Below are 18069 nucleotides of genomic sequence, written 5' to 3' on the forward strand. Positions count from 1 at the left end.
ACTTCAATAATCTTCTTTGCAGACTAGGTAATTTTGCAACTACACTGCAGGTAGGTAGTTGGTATGATCTGCTGCTAGCTGGATTCCAAGCATGCTGAGACTTGTCTTCAGGAGAGTCAGGATGACAGTTAATCTTTTTGTATTTGCTCTTTTAGATTTGATTTCAAAAGAGGTTTGTCTGCATTTTCATTCATCAGTGAACACACTTTGCATGAAAAATTAATTTAAGGGTGTTTACTAAGCGATACAAAAATAGTTTCTATGTTGGGGAATGGTGATTTATAAATTTTCCTAATATTGGTTAAAAGGGCAATAGAAGTCATTTACAGTATGTTCACACAATATGTCTACCCCGACTAACCAGAAGGCTGGTTTTCAGTTATTGACAAAGTAGATGTGAAAGTTCAGGATGACCATGGATTTGTGGGATTCATATTGTCAGCAGGATCTCCAGAATGCGCTTTACAGCTTGCTTGCCTTCGGCTGCCATAGAAACGGGAAGGGGGGAGTGAACTGGGGAAGTAAGCTGCTGTGAAGTGTTCCCATGAGAAGTGGAAGGGAGGTTTGCTACCTATCAATGATATATTACTCGCATATATTACTCTTATACCGAAAGAAGATACAGACTTGCAACAAATAAAAAATTATAGACCGATTTCCCTGTTAAACACGGATTATAAGATATTTGCATCAATAATGGCTGATAGACTAAAGAGACTCTTAAATGAATTTATACACACAGATCAAAATGGTTTTTTACCTAAGAGACAGATTAGAGACAACATGAGAATAATTTTGAATACTTTGGAATATTATAAAGCACATCCAGAAAAACAAATGGTGTTGATGTTTCTTGATGCACAGAAGGTGTTTGACAATGTGAATTGGCAATTTATGATAAAGCAATTACAGACTATGGACTTTGGAGGGAGATTTATAAATATGATCAAAACAATTTACTATAAGCAATCAGCAAAGGTGATGGTAAATGGAGATATGACAGAGAAGGTTAACATTATGAAGAGTACAAGGCAGGGATGTCCTCTATCCCCATGATTATTTGTGTTAACACTAGAGGTATTAAATAGAAATATAAGACAAAATGAAGATATAAAAAGTATGAGAATTAAGAAAGAAGAATATAAACTACAGGCATTTGCAGTCGATTTAGTGTTTATTTTAGAGGACCCGCAAGAAGTAGGGCAAAAATTAATAGAACAAATAAAAGAATACGGAGAAGTAGCAGGGCTGAAAATTAATAAAGACAAAATGAAAATATTGATGAAAACCATCATAGAGAAGCAGAAAAGAGAGTTAATGGAAAAATTAGATATTCAGATTGCTAAACAGGTAAGATATTTAGGAATTCAATTAATAGCAAGATGTATAACAATTAAGGAAGATAATTACTATAAATTGAAAAAACAAATTGAGATGTATTTGGAGAGATGGAAGAATTTACAATTATCATTAATGGGAAGAATAGCAATAATTAAGATGAATAGATTGTTGTTTTTATTTCAAACAATACCGATAAAATTAGAAAAAAATATTTTGAAAATCTTAATAAAAAAATAATGAAATTTATATGGCAAGGGAAAAAAGCGAGAATTAACATAAAAATGTTACAAGATGCAAGACTTAGAGGAGGGTTTTGACTACCAAACTGGGAATTATATTACCAGGCAGCAACATTATCATGGATGAAATAATGGATTGTACTAAGAAATACAAGGTTATTGACATTGGAGGGACATGATTTACAACTGGGTTGGCATGCTTTCTTATGGTATGGGAAGAATATGATACATAGTAATTTTCAAAGACATTATGTAAGAAATGCTTTATTATTAGTAGGGGAGAAAGTTAGAGAAAAACATTATTTGAAAATACCAATGTGGCTTTCAACAATGGAAGCGTTAATACATCCAGATATTATCAATATGGAAAATATTACTAGATATACAGATATTTTATCAGAAAAGGGGGAATTGAAAATGAAACAAGAATTAGAAGAACAAAGGATTGATATGGTTTGGTACACACAATTGCAAATACAATCGAAATATGAAAAAGATACTAAGTTATATGGTTTCTACTTGGAGATGACAGAATTGGATGAAATACTCACAGGAACAGTTGAGAGAATGATTAAAAAATTGTATAGTTACTTACTTTGTAAGTAAGTAAATTAGAAGAAGAACAAGTAAAAGAAACAATGATAGCATGGGCAAAAATTTTTGGACATGCAATAGAGTTAGATAAATGGTAGCAACTATGGGAAAGAAACTATAAGTTAACAATGGCAACAGCATATAAAGAGAATTTGTATAAAATGTTTTATAGATGGCATATGTCACTGGAAAGTTTGGCAAAAATGTTTAAAGATAAATCAACTAAATGTTGGAAATGCCACCAGATACCGGTATCATAATATCATATGTGGTAGACATGTGCAGAAGCGAGAAACTATTGGGCAAATATTTAATTATGGTTAGAGAAGATGACACAACAACATATTGATTTAAAACTGGAGCTGTTTTTGTTGGGTATTTTATCTGAGAAATTTAGTAAAGAAAATGTATATTTGATTATTCATGTAATAACTGCAGCGAGATTTGCACAAAATTGGAAAACGGAAAAAATCCCTACAGGAGGAAAGGTAATTAAGAAAATATTAGAATGTGCAGAAATGAATAGATTAACATTGGTAATTAAAGGGAAGGAAGAATCGGAGTATTATAATATATGGGGGCAATTTTATCATCTGATGGAAAGTGAATATGGACAAAAAGTGGTATAAAATTAAATAAATTTGGAAGGAAAATGCTTTAACAGGAGATATAATATATTGAAATGTAAAAGTAAAGATAAAGATATTAAGAAAATGGTGGTAAGCGTTAAATATGATGACACAAAAAATTTGTACCCTGATGATGCACTGATTGATCAATGATGAGAAGAGAAAAAAATTTTTATAAAAAAAAACGAGTGGAGTTGTTTGGACTTTACCAAGGCCAACCATCCTGGTCCTCCAGAGGCCCACAACAACTGCTGAAGAAGCTTTCTCATAACACCATATTGGATAGTGATTGGTCTGTCTGGGTTGGACCCTGGGGAGAAAGATCTGGGGTGACTTCCAATGTGTAACTTTCGTGCAGATTTTTCTCAGATCTTGCCTTGCTTTTGTTACTATCAGTTCATTCTTAGTAAAAGTACCTTTTCTTTAAATCAATGGAGTTGGGAGTTTTCTTTCTTAGGGTTTGAATCAGAGGTGGGTTTCAGCAGGTTCTGACCAGTTCTGGAGAACCAGTAGTGGAAATTTTGAGTAGTTCCGAGAACCGGTAGTAAAAATTCTGACTGGCCCTGCCCCCATCTATTCTCTGCCTCCCAAATCCCAACTGATCGGGAGGAAATGGGGATTTTGCAGTATCCTTCCCTTGGAGTGGGGTGGGAATGGAGATTTTACAGTATCCTTTCCCTCTCATGCCCACCAAGCCACACCCACCAAGCCATGCCACGTCCACCAAGCCACACCCACAGAACCGGTAGTAAAAAATTTTGAAACCCACCACTGGTTTGAATGGAGGCAGACCTGACACATATCCTTGCCCTAGTCAAACATCCACTTTGTATTACTGACAGAAAATGGAATCAAGACATAAGCACCAAGGTGATTTGTAATTTGTTGGACCTAATGGAAGCAAAAGCAATTTACAAAATGAGTTTTGCTAACAGAAATATTTTGAAAACAATAATAAACCAGAAAAACTGATGGTCTAGCAACGATGCAAAAAGAGGAGAAAAAAGATTACTTTTATTTGGGATGAAAAGACTCATGTTTCAGCCAGAGTCACAATGAACAATTTTTTAAATATTACTCTCTGTTATACAGAAAACAGACATCAAAGTCAAAGAAAATAGAATGTCTAAATCAGTGGTGGGATTCAAAAATGTTTACTACCGGTTCTGTGGGCATGGCTTACTTGGTGGGCATGACTGGGTAGTCATGTGACTGGGTGGGCACGATTGATGGTCATGTGACTGGATGGGCATGGCTCTGTGGTCATGTGACTGGGTGAGCGTGGCCAACTTGATGTCACTCACATCAAGGGGCCTTGCCTGGCCTCGCCTCAAAGGCCTCAATGAGATACAATTTCCCTGTCTATTTATTTACTACTACTGAACACCCCAAATATACTATTTAATCCTATGTATATATGCCATATGTGTACATACATATTATATAGTATAGAGTGTGTATAGGCACACAAAAAGATACATTACTGTTTATACTGTATGGGTTTGTACATACACACACACACACACACATACACACACCCCTCTTCTAAAACTATACACATTCAACCTCACTTACTTCATTTGGAAAAATACACCCAGAGTCCCCTTTCTGCCACACATTTAACTATAACTTCTGTGCATTAGAACATTACACACGCCTTCAGATGTTCCCTAGCCTGCACATGACTGTTAGAGCCAGATATCATGGATTGAGTAAAATGTGGTGAAACTCACTTAACAATGCTCTTGTTTAGCAACCAAAATTTTGGGCTCAATTGTGGTCATAAGTCAAGGACTATCTCTGTCTTCCTCTGCATGGCAGCCTTGTCCTAGTAAACTCCTTCTCCTTTCTGGCAATTTTCCTCTCTGTTAAAGGCACCAAAATTATCCAGATGATGTACGGTTTCTTGCTATAGCAGGGGGTTGGACTAGATGACCTCCGAGATCCCTTCCAGTGCTAGATTGCTGTGCTGTTTCAAAGCATCTTCTGAGGCCATGCCTAGTGCCAGGGTTTGTGGTGCTTCCTTCCTCTTCTTTATCTCTCTCTCTCTCTTTTCCTTCCTCTTTCTTTCTTTCTTTCTTTCTTTCTCTTTCTTTCTTTCTTGTCTTTCTCCTTCCCTTCCTTTCTTTCTTTTTCTTTCTCTCTCTTTGTCTCTTCTTTCTTTCTTTCTTTCTTTCTTTCTTTCTTTCTTTCTTTCTTTCTTTCTCTCTCTCTCTTTCTTTCTCTCTCTCTCTTTCTTTTTGTCTCTCTTCCTTCCCCTTCCTTCCTTCTTTCCTTTCTTGTCTCTCTCTCCCCTTTCTTTCTTTCTTTCTTTCTTTCTTTCTTTCTTTCTTTCTTTTTCTTTTTCTTTCTTTCTTTGTCCGTTTCTCTCTCTCTCTCTTTCTTTCTTGTCTCTCTTCCTTCCCCTTCCTTCCTTCCTTTCTCTTTCTTTCTTTCTTTCTTTCTTTCTTTCTTTCTTTCTTTCTTTCTTTCTTTCTTTCTTTCTTTCTTTCTTTCTTGTCTCTCTCTCTTTTCTCTCTCTCTCTCCCTTCCTCCCTCCCTCCCCTTTCTTTCTTTCTTTCTTTCTTTCTTTCTTTCTTTCTTTCTTTCTTTCTTTCTTTCTTTCTTTCTTTCTTTCTTTCTTTCTTTCTTCTCTCTCTCTCTCTCACTCACAGACACAAACACCCCTGGTCTGGGCACATAGCTCTTCATGACGGAGCTCTTCCCGGGGAGCAAAGCATGGGTTCAACAAACTCTGAGCTCCAGAGCAGCAACGGCGGTGGGAGAAGGAAGAAAGTGACAGTGGCAGTACTCCAGGAGGGCGGGCAGATGCCCCGGGGCTGCCCATGTGCACCGCAGCAGAGCAGCAGTGTTGGCCCCAGCGGCAGCAGGGTAAGAAGGAAGAAAGTGAGGCCCAAGAAGTGAGCGAGCCTCGCCATGTCCCCCCAAGGCAGCTCTTCGGCCAAGTGCAGTTGGTCTCCCCTGCCGCCAGCATTGGCCTTACCTTCTAGATCTTCCATGCGCCTCCATTGGTCTGAATACCATGCCTTTCAGATCCCAATGGATCCCAAGTGCACGGCTGCCCATGAAGGTAAGGCTGACGGCGGGCAGACCTTGGGGGAGATGCCGCGCTGGAGCCAAGACTGCTGCTTCACTGCGGTGCAGCCCTGGGACATTTGCCCACTCTCCCGGGACTGCTGATGCACTTTGCAGCGGAGCAGCAGTCTCGGCCCCAGGGGCAGCAGACACAGGAGAAGGAAGAAAGCAAGTGGTGGCAGTGCTCTGGGAGGATAGATGGCTATCCTGGGACTGCTGCACATGTGCACCACATGTGCAGCCTCGGGACATCTGCCCACCCTCCTGGAGTACCACCGCCCCTCTCAGCCCAGCGCAGTGGCTGCGTCTCTCTCAAGGGCTGGCCCCCCACCCACCACGGTCCAGGCCAGAAGCAGTACATATCCTGTCACAGGCTAGATGTGTGACCTGACCTCGGAAGGCAAGCAGGCATGGGGGACCTCCTGGAAGGCTGCGTGGAAGGCAGGCAAGCATGGCAGGGCCGCGTGGAAGGGAGTATGCTGCTAACTCCCTTCCCTGAAGCTGGGTGGCCCTGTCATGTTTGCCTGCCTTCCACATGGCCTTTCCTGCGGTCCCAGTGGCCAGGCCCGCTTGCCTGCCTTCGCAAACTGGCCATGGAGATGCTGGGAAGGCCGCGTGGAAGGCAGGCAAGCATGTTTGGGCTGCCTGGCTGCGGGCTGCTGGGAAGGGAGTAGGGGAGGCCTTCACAAGCGGGCCTGGCCATGGGGACCACCGGGAAGGTCGCGTGAAAGGCAGGGACGCATGGCAGAGCTGTGGGTCATAGGGAAGGGAGCAGAGGAGGCAGGCTGGGATGGTGGGGGGGCAGGGACAGCTAGCTAGGCTGCGACTTGCAGGCTTACCTGGCAGGTAGATCAGGGCTGCTCAGTTGGGGCACAGTGCTTCAGGCAGGCAAGCTGCAGAGCAGAGACTGCGCAAGTGAGGACCAACACAGTAGAAGTGAGGAGTGACTGGGCGGGGCGGATGAGTGAGCGCTGAGTGAGCATCATGCGGGTGGGTGGGGGTGAGCATGCATCATGCGGGTCAGTGGGGTGAGCGAACGTCGAGCAGGTGGGCGGGACGAGCAAGCGAGCGAGCAGCAACTGGGTGGGCGGGGCGAGCAAACGGCAATTGGGCAACCGGTTTGGGGGCGTGGCCAGCCAGTACAAAAGAAGAAGCAAAAGAAGCAATTCAGAAATCAAAAGGGAAGAAACCTCCAGATATATTTTTTTTGCATAATATAATACGAGTTTCCAAAATGTTTAAGTTAAACCTTGATGTAATAAATGAGATATCAACATAGGTATTTTCTTCCTCATGGCAAAAAGCCTTTATTTCTTTGATTTACAAAGAGAATGACTCAGCTCATCCAAAGTTATATAGATCTATCTCTCTGTTGTATGTGGATTATAACTATTTACAACAAGACTTTTTAATTGAATTAGTACTTTCTGATCAGACTGATTTAACTGGACATGAGGAACAATACAAAATATCTCCTGAATGCCATACAAACAAAAACTTTTACAAGAAAGTGGCATGATTTTTCTTGATACAGAGAAAGCCTTTAATAATTTGGAATGGCTTTTTGTTCACAATGTTGAAGATCAGGAACTACAGTTTGAATAGTTTTACATGGATATAGAGACTATAATGCAATGTTATATAAATTTATAAGATTTATCAAACACAATTGATAAAGAATAAGAAGCTAATGGACTTTTACCACAAAAATGGATTACAATGAGGGGGATAAGGCAAGGTTATCCTCTTTTCTCATTTCTACTGGCATTAAAACATTTTGCAAGGAATTTAGGACAAGAAAATATTTTTTTCAGGAATTGTACAGGCAAATGAAGAACACAAATTAAAATTATATGCATGCTCATGATGTTGTTCATAGAGTTACTCATTCAAGTGATTTTTTTAAAGACTCAATAACATAATGTACACAGCAAGGCTCACAGGACTACATGAAATTTACCTGAAGAAGAAAAGCAGCATCTGCAATCGTAATAGAGTTCAATATTGCTCTTAAACTGATTAAGTTCACAGAAATTTATTTAACAGAAAACAATGAAAATTATTTAAGAATAATGAGTATAAAAATGGCAGATATTTTAAGATGGAGGAAGTTAAAACCAACCTGACTAGAAAAATAGCAGCAATAACAGAAACAACAAATGATTATTTTTATAAGATCAATAGAAGACAGAATATTAAGTTTAAAATTTTCAAGTCTTGAAAGAATTGGCACAATCAAATTTCAAACTGCACTCTCACATCAGCTGGATTATATCACCTTGCAACTGGATTACTTCTACTGAGTGGAGACTTCCAAATGCTTTGGATAAATATTTTGGCTTAATACAAATAGAAAGATAAAATTTGTAAAAAAATAATTCAATCATAAACAATGTGTTGAAAATATTATTATGGTTTGTTGCATAGTCAGCCAGATGTTTAGACCAGATTTGGCATTTTTGTCTACCTATCATGTCCTTCAAAACCTGGAGTAATTATTATTATTATTAATAATTCTCAGTGTTCACAGATACCTAAGAAACAAAATATATACAAATAAAATGTCCATAAACAAATAAAAACACAGAATAAAATTAAACTAGTCAAAGTAACCCAACCAAGTTGTAGTCAAGACCTAAATGCCCTCTGGAAGAGCATTCTTATGAACAACTTCCAGAAGGCAGTCAGGCTGAAAGTCAACCTGATATCCCTTGGTAAGATATTTCAAAGAACCAGTGCCACTGCTGAAAAGCAGAACTCTGAGCCTTGACACCCCACCCCATCAGCCTCAATCATTTTACATTTCCACTATAATGATATTGACAACCACCCCTTCTCTGAGGTCCAATAAATACAAAAAAGATCCTTTATGGAATTAATTTGTCTTAATGTCATAAACCTTATAAGATTCTTAACATTCATATTGAAGAACATTGAAAGGATGTCAGACACTTAAGACAAAGACTTCAGAGGAAGCAATTGGAGGCTCCATAAGAATGTCACATGAAAACTTCCCAAGTTAGCCATAATGAAGTCAGTTTTCAAGGTGCCATAAATCAGTCTAGTGGCCAAGGATTTCACTCAGTGGTATGATAAGGATTATTATAAAATATTTGCATTTGTAATCAAGGATACTGTTTAATATAAGAGAGCAATAAACATACAAGTATTTTTAATATAATTCCTGCATGAAGAATGCTAAGAAAACACCTACCGTATTTTTCGGACTATAAGATGCACCTAGCTTTTGGGGTGGAAAACAAGAAAAAAAATTATGCCTCTGCCTCCCAGCAATTTGCCTCCTTGCAGCAAATAGCAAACAACCTGGTCAGCTTCAGCAGAGCCTGATTTAGCACGAGCAGCTGATTGGCGGCTAGATCTTGAATTTTTTCTCTTTCTCTTTCTAAACTCTGATACCCTCTGATACACAGAGTTTCCCCAAAAATGTGTTTCCCCAAAGATAAGATCCTGTCTTTTATTTTTTTGAACCCTGAAATAAGCGCTTGGCCTTATTTTCGGGAAGGTCTTATTATTTTGGGGCATGTTGAACAAGACGGGGCTCCTCTTGCTGTCTTACCTGATTTCCAGCTCTGTCTCCCTAACCCTAACCAGAGGAAATGGCTGTGCATGCATTTAAATATTTTTGGGGAGGGCTTATTTTTTGGGGGGGCTTATTTTAGCACATGCACTCAAAAGCCCGATTGGGCTTATTTTCAGGGCATGTCTTATTTTCAGAGAAACAGGGTATTTATTTCTTAACTTCTAATGGGAAATATCTATGGAGATTCTCAATCATCCAGGTCATGGTTATCTCAATGGTATTTTCTTCAAGAGGCAACTGGACTTTCTTGTTTTTCTTTGAAGATATTTTGCTTCTCATCCAAGAAGCTTCTTTGGCTCTGACTGGATGGTGGGGAATGGAAGGATTTATATTCCTTGCAGACAGCTGGTCATTTGCATTCTTTTAGAGAGTCATTGAGGCCACTTGGAGGTTTATCTGTGTCCTTGTGGTCATCTGAGTAGTGCAAATGGGTATGGAGCCTTCTTGGAACTACTGAAAGGACAGTGTTTGATTGGATTGGAGATAGATGATGTAGTAAAGCTCTAAACTCCCTCACAGGAATTCCACCCACTCACTGGTATAGCTATGTGGACAATTCTTGGGTCAAGATCAAAACACAGGAATTAGAAGCATTCACCAAACATATCAACTCAGCCTCCATGAGGTGACCGGAGAAGGGAAGGGCTGCCTCCTGTGTTGGCCATGTCACTCCCTTCACTAGGGCTTATTTGTGGGGTAGGGCTTATATTAGGCCCATCCCCAAAAATCAGGCTAGGGCTTATTTTCAGAGTAGGTCATATTTTCAGGGAAACACAGTATATTACGTCCAGAGTATTTAGCTGGTCTATTCATTTAGTCACTATGTTGAAGAATGAAATAAGATTGGTTTGGAGTGCTCTATTTTTAACAAACCCATGCTGACTTCTAATTATTACTTTACTCATTTCTAGATGTTGGCAGATCTGTTTTTTTATTATTTTTTCCAGTATCTTGTTTCCTGGATCTGTTTTTTCCTCTTTTTTGAAGATGGGAACCACATCAGCTCTTTTCCAGTCCTCTGGTAGTTCCCCGTGCCCCAAGATTTTTGAAAAATGTGGTACAGTGGTTCAGTACATTATTTCTCTCCATGTGTCTTGTAAATTCAATTCTTGTGTCATCTCAAAGAATGAATTTGGTAACATTCTTTTCTTTTTCTTATTTCTTTTATTGCTTTTATAATCCTTTTTGATATCCACTAATGCATTGAAGTCACCTATTAACCAGTGGTGGGATTCTGCCGGTTCTAGGGGGTTCAGCCGAACCGTTTGTTAAATTGCTGGCTCGCCCCACCCCTTGCCCCGCCCCTCCACACCACTATTTATTGCCAATAAATAGTGGTGGGCGAGGGGCGGGCGAGCCAGCAATTTAACAAACGGTTCAGTGTTTTTTTGTAATTTTATTGGCCCGCGGAGCTTCAGCATAGGCTAATTAGCCCTTGATTAGATCGGCTCCTGACTCTCAGCTGATTTGCTCTCAGCTGTTTTGCTCGGGGCTCTGCTGTTTGCTGAAGCAGATTTTTTTTCCCCTAGCTATGCTGAAAAATGAAACTGAAAGTAAAGCAGGCTGTTGGCTTTGCTGTTGCTGCAACGTTGGCAGGCAGATTTCTTTTCTTTTTCCTCACCAAAAAAGGTAGGTGCAAACAATGGGAAATTTAGGGAAAAAGAGGAGAGTTCAAGATTTTAAAACACAAAAGAAAAAAAGCTCTATTTAACTAGGGAATTGTAATAATTGAGATACTATTAATTGTATATTGTGTTGAAAGCAGAAATGGTTAAGTTGTAGTTTGGAGGAATATATGGGGGAAATTATTTGGTTTATTATTATTGGTAAATATAATTAATTGATTTGTAAGAAATTGGATTGCATGGAAATAATTGGAATATTCATGTTCATATTGATTAATATACAAAAAAGGTAGTTATATAACTAATTGATTTATATTAAAATGTTAAATTTATATTAAACTACTGTAATATTACATAATTAACCAATGTGAGGATGGATATAAAAATAGATGACAATGGGAAGGGGTATAATATAGAATAGAAAGGAAAAATTGAATTTGATTAAGATTAGAGATGAGGATGAAGGGTAATATTGGTTTTTTACAAAAATAGATGAGGAATAAATATGGCAAAAAGGAAATATAGAAATTGTAAATTTAATTGAAATGTTTAACACTTCAACAGTTTAACACTGTTTAAATTTGTGAACCGGCCAAATACTCTGTTCAAAGAAAATACATTGTATGTTTGTATGTGTGTTTCTAATTATTGTTATTTATTCATATTTGTTCTCTTTTATTCTTTAAAGTTTAACAATTCATTCTTTATCTTAATATCTTTATATTTGTTTGGGGTTGGCTTTCTTCCCTTCCATCTTTTTTATTGTACAGCAATCTTTCTCCTCAAACCTACCACCTCTCTCTTTTCTTTCCTTCTTACTTTCTCTTCCTCCCCCTCTTCTTCTCCTCCCTACTTCCTCTTCCTTTCTCCTTCTCCTCCTCTCTTCCTCCCTCTCTTACCCTCCCTCCTACTCTAATTTCCCTTCCCTTCCTTCATCCCTCTCTATTGCTGTATCCTTTTATGCATATGGACTACTCAGAGGGCTGAAAAAGTTATTTCTGACTGGTCCTCGCACTTTTGACCAGTCCTCGAACTTACGACTGTCCTCACATTTTACGTTTTTGCCCTATCTTGTCACCATGGGGAAGAGAAGCAGTTGTGAAATGAGTGACATGGTTGTTAAGAATGCCGCAATGGGCATAAATGTGAGGATGGTCATAAGTGCGAGGACCAGTCAAAAGTGCGAGGACCAGTCAGAAACGACTTTTTTCAGCCCTCTGTAGTCCCTATGCAGATAGCCACGCCCACCGGTCACATGATCAGCTAGCCACGCCACCCGGTCACATGACCAGCTAGCCACGCCCACCCAATCACATGACCACCAAGCCACACCCCCAACTAAGCCATGCCCACAGAACTGGTTGTTAAAAAAATTGAATCCCACCACTGCTATTAACCATATATTTTCATATTCTGTTTCCATTATTTTATTGTGTACTTTTCTGTAGAATTCATTTTGATTATTGTTTGGTGCGTATATTGTGGTAAGCAGTATTTGTTTTTGATCTGTTTCTATCTCTATCATTAAAATTCTTCCCTCCGCATCTGCATATATTTGTTTAGATTTCCTTAATATATATTGAGAAATAATATATAATTTCTCTTTTTTTGTGTGATAATGTTACGTAAAGTTTCCCTATTTTTTGGATTTTCTAGAAGTTTGCCATATTGTTTGTTGATGTGTACTTCCTGCAAACAAGCAATGTCCATGTCCAATCTTTGTAGTTTTGTGAGAGTTTGTGTTCTTTTCACAGGTGAGTTTAGTCCATTTATGTTTATTGAAAGCATCTTAATTTCTTCCTCCATTTCGTTACTTATATACCGTTCTTAATTTTCTTGTATTCTTGTCTCTCTCTGCATTTTTTCTCTTGTACCCTCTTGTTCTACTCGTTCTTTTTCTTGTTTCCTTTTTTCTTCTCTTTCTACCTCATTGTCCCCTGCTTGGTGTTCCTCCTGACTCCTGCTCTCTACCTCTTCTTTACTCTCTTGTTCTTACTCGGCTGTGAAATGGTGCTCGAAGAACTTGTATCCATTTTGAATTTCTTCTTCCGAAGCAAGCCATCTGAACATCATGTTATATATAATTAATTGTGTAGTTAAACATTGGTAGTGTCTTCTCTGGTTTCTCATTCTCTTAGAAATTTGTCTCAAGATTTGTATTTCTTTTCCTTTATATATTATAAGTTCTTCCCTTGTTGTTGTTTTTTTTGTATATTTCATCCCTTATTTCCTTTTTTGTGAACCTCACATGTACTTCTTTTGATAATCTATGTCTCCTTGTGTAGTTTTTGTGTACTCTGTACACTTCATCTATGTCTCTCCGTATATCCTGTTTGCTTTTCTGTAATGTATCTGCAAGTATTTCTGCCATGGTCTCACCTAGGTCTTCCTCCTTTTCTTCCACTACATTCTGGAACCTTAGAAAAAAAGATGCTTTTTCCATCTCTAAGAAGACAGTCGTTTCCTCTCCTACTGGCAAGTATATATTTCTGTTTCATTGTTTCCATTTTTTCCCCTGTTTGTTCCATTTTTATCTCTACTGTTTGTATTCTCTGTTCATTCTTAGTGATGGCTTGTTTCCTATTTTATCATCCATTCTTCTAATGTCTTCTTTCATTTCTCCCATGTCGTTCTTAATCTATTCATGATTTCTTTTTATCTCTTCATGGTTCTTTGCTATCGTCTCCTGTGTCCTTGTCATTGCTGCTTGTTTCATGAGTAATGTCACTTGCATGCTCTGTATGTTCAATATTGAACTTGATTTCTCCGTTCCGAACATGCTTTCTATTGAACGCTGATTTGAAGGTGATGATGTCGTGGATGCAGGGTTTGAAGACACTTTCTCACTTATCTTAGTGATACTTGTTGTGCTCATCTTCACCGCTCAAAAAACATTTTTGCAAAATAACATATAATAGTTTGGGTATCCATTCTGTAAAACAGTTTTGAATTAATAATTGCTTGACTAGCCCCACTGTCAATTAACCATTTGACTCTGCTATTGCAATAGCTAACTTTTGCAACAGCAGCTTGTCCATATGTTTTTCTTCCTTGCAAACAGTCTTTCTTCATAGAAAATCTTTGATGGGCTCTCTGGTCTTTGCTGACATCTTGTCTGTTGCTTTTCTCACTCTGCTCCTTGGGCCGCCACCTCAGAAATTCCTTCTCGTGGCTTTTTCTAAAATGATGTTTGTTTTCTTCAAAAAGCAAACAGGCTTTAAGGGCTTCCATTCTTATGTTCTGGTTTGCACTAAAAAAATTGCTGAAATAACTTCCGGTTGACGTCACGGTGAGAACTGCTGGAAAATAGCGGGCTCCACCGAGCCTTACGAAATCTAGCCAGTAACCACTGTCGGGAGACCCTATGGGGTCATAGCTGCCTTGTACGGGCGGTGAAGGAAGGAGAAGTGCTTTGTTGTCCATGAGGAACTCACAAATTCCTTGTTAGGTCCGAAGCAAGCTCTCCCGAAAGGCAGCAGCAATGGCCATTTTTTGGAAGTCACAAAGCTGGGACAACAGAACCACAAGATTTGTGTTGGAGCAGTTTGTGGACAGAGCATTGAAACTAGGTAAGATAAACTACCAATCTTTATTCTAAAAACTTGATTCACGTACAAGAAGCTTAAAAGATAATCTCCAAGCCTAAGAAAGCGGTGACTAAGTACATGGAGGGGAAAAAAACAACTGAAAATTAAGAGGCGAAAGAAGCCCAAGGAAAGCTTTAAAACACAAAAAGCTTTTAAAAAGCTCAAACAATTGGAAATGTGTTTGACACATTTTGGGAGAAACTGTTTTGTTTATTTGTATTTTTAAATCCCCTGGATTTATCAGATAATCAGCTGTTTTTGACAGATTGTTTAACGTTGGATTTGGGAATAAGAGAGCCATCTACTGGAAGAAGTGAAGTACTACAGCACTATAGCTGCAGCATACACAGTGAAAGTGAACCTAAAACACATAAAGTCTGATACACAGAATAGAAGTTAAAACATCTGGAAGATGGCCTGACCTTGACTCTATGTTAGAATATAATTTGAGAATATTCAAAGAGGTTTTTTGTTCCTTCTAAAGATTTTTAAAAGGAACTAACTTGCAAATAACTAAACTTTATTAAAATTGGTTATTGGGTTGTGGATTTGACAGATTGGAGGAATCTAATGGATTAACTTGGATTTGGACTATTAACGTTCAACAGAACATTCCACGAGACAAAAGAAGAAGTGATAGAAGAAAAGAGAAAAGAAGTAAAGTTAAATAAGACTTTCAAAGTTGGACAATTGGGAAGATATATAATTGGAAAAATATAAGGTTGTAAATTACTAAAGCATTTTAAAGGTTATAAATTTAGAGGTCTTGGAGATATAATTATGGGATTGATGAAATTTTATTAAGCAAGAGTTTTTAAATATTGGGACATTGGAATAATAGAAATATAATGAGTAATTTTTATTAAATTGTTATAAAATGGAGTTACAGGGGATGATAGAGGTATATGAGATATATGAAGAAATATTTTTGATGTTAAAAGTGTGTGTGAATCTATAAAGAATAATAAGGAGACAAGGGGATGGTTTAAAGACACAGAAATGAATGTAGAAGTCACTCAACAATGGGGGGGGAGAGGAACACAATATTCAAGAAATAGATGAGAAATTAGAAGAAGCAGTGGAAGGGAAAAATCAAAATGAGATGCAAAAAGCTAAAAATACAGAAGAGAAAGGATTAATTAGATAACTCTAATTAATAGAATTAATTAGTGAAAGGAATCTTCTAATAATTAATAGAAGAGAAAGGAATCAATTAGATAACTCTTCAAAAGCATATAATAGAACAGAGAGAGAAAAAGAAAGATTTAGAGAAAAAAGAGAAAAATTTCTTTTTTTAAAAAAGGGAAAGTCTTGTTGATGGGTATTCAAATAATACCGCAGAAAGAGACAAAGGGAATGTTCAGTAGGCACAAAAATATCAAAAAGAGCTGTAAGATTCCAAGAGAGAGAGATAAAAGGCTGATTAAAAAATCTATAGATGATGGAATTTTAAAAAGGTTAAGAGATGATGGATAATGAGAAAATATATTAATAAAATGGGAAAATACAAGTAGGGAAAATAGTAGTATGTATGTATATATATATATATATGGTTTTGTAAAAATGTTACATTTTCAATTCTGGTGGCCCTCATTAAAAAAAGACATAGAAAGCTATGTAGCGAGTTGCCCCATTTGCACTGCCGTTAAATGCAGGCAGGGGAAAACCTCCAGTCTATTGCAGTCTATGGTCCCACTATGAGATCTCCATGGATTTCATTGTAGAATTGCCAGAGATTTCTGGAAACACAGTGATCTGGGTTGTCACAGACCTTTTCTCAAAGCAGGTTCACTTCATCCCATGCCAAAAGATCCCTATGGCCAAAGCCTTGGTTAAGCTGTTTTTGGTCCACATATACCTCTTGCATGGGGCCCCACAATGTATTATTTCACACAGAGGGGTCCAATTCACATCCAAGTTCTGGAAAGGTTTTTTGGATCTACTCAGAACCAAACAGGGACTTAGTTCTAGTCATCATCTGCAAACGAATGGGGCCATAGAATGAACAAGTGAAAGTGATAGTTAAAGCTGCAACATTGTAAAAGCTACCGGATTACGCGGCAAGAAAAAGATTTAAAGTGCTAGTGAAATGAAAAAGACTATGGTATTGACCGCAACTATTTTATACTTCTAAATTGTGTGGAAAAATTGGATTTATTGACCTGATAGCTGAATAAACTTAAACTGGGAATTGAAATATGGCTGACATCAAGGATGGAGGATCATTACTATATGAGCCAACAAATTCACAAGTTGTGACTGTAGAGGTTTTACAAGAATTTTTAAATTTCTATACTTCTGCTATACTGGAATCAATTGAAAGGACTATTCAAAATTATAATCTGGAGAACAAAAATGATTTGCTGGCTGGAAAAGAGCAAGAAAATCAAACTAATTTGTCTTTGGAGCAGGGAAAAGAGGCTGTCAGGAACATGATGGAAGTTAGCACATTGAAATCAGAGGTTTTGGCAGAAGCTTCTATGCAGTTAACTGAAAAGCAGCAAATAGACTCTTTCCTGCAGACTGATAAACTTTATCGTGACAATTCTTGGTTTTATAGACAGAATCAATTTTTAAGGGAGGAAGTGACTGATTATAGCAGGAAGAGTAGAAATGGAGCTTTCAAAATGAAGGAGATAACTTTAAGGAGAGAGCGATTTTCAAAGATGCATCAGTCTCAAATCTACATTCAAAAATTTTCGAAAATAAAAGCAGGGGGAAGAGCAATGTTGAAGGAGAAAGTATTATTGAAGAATAAGGATTGGAAAAAATATAGAAAGAAAGGAAGAACTGAAGATTAATTTCTTTTGGGGAGGATCTTAATAAATTTGAAAAGTCTATTGAAATTAGCACTTTTTTAAGTTTAAGTAAAAATGTTTAACTAAAAATGGATAGCTTTTTTAAAAAATGACTGTGGTATTAAAATGGTTAACTTTAAAGTTAATGGATAGTTTTCTGAAAGTTTTGAAATTGATATTTTGAAGAATGAATTTAAGACTTAGAAATAACTAAACTCAATGGATTAATAGTATCTTTAAGGTTATATTCTGAAGAATATTTTATTGAAGTATTTTTTTTGAGAGAGAAAGAAAAAAGAACTTAATGAAGTACTAAAATGGTTAATTTAAAATTGAATGGATGCAAAATAATATTTTCTTTTTTTTCTTTTTCTTAAAGAGATATGCTTTAAAGAAAGTTTTAAAATGTTTAAATTAGAATTTTAAAAGGGGAGGCTGATGAACAATTTTTAAAAGAGGAGTTAAAGAGGGTGAGGGAGTTTTGAATCTTGTAGCAAGTTAGTATATTTTAGCTTATGTTTAGTTTAATGCTATACCCTGTTTTTGCTCTGGGAAGTCAGGGGTGGGGGTGGGGAGGGGG

The sequence above is a fragment of the Pituophis catenifer genome, unplaced genomic scaffold (assembly GCF_029215685.1).
Source record: "Pituophis catenifer annectens isolate HBS135680 unplaced genomic scaffold, rPitCat1.0.hap2 SCAF_1, whole genome shotgun sequence".
In the NCBI taxonomy this organism is placed as follows: Eukaryota; Metazoa; Chordata; class Lepidosauria; order Squamata; family Colubridae; genus Pituophis; species Pituophis catenifer.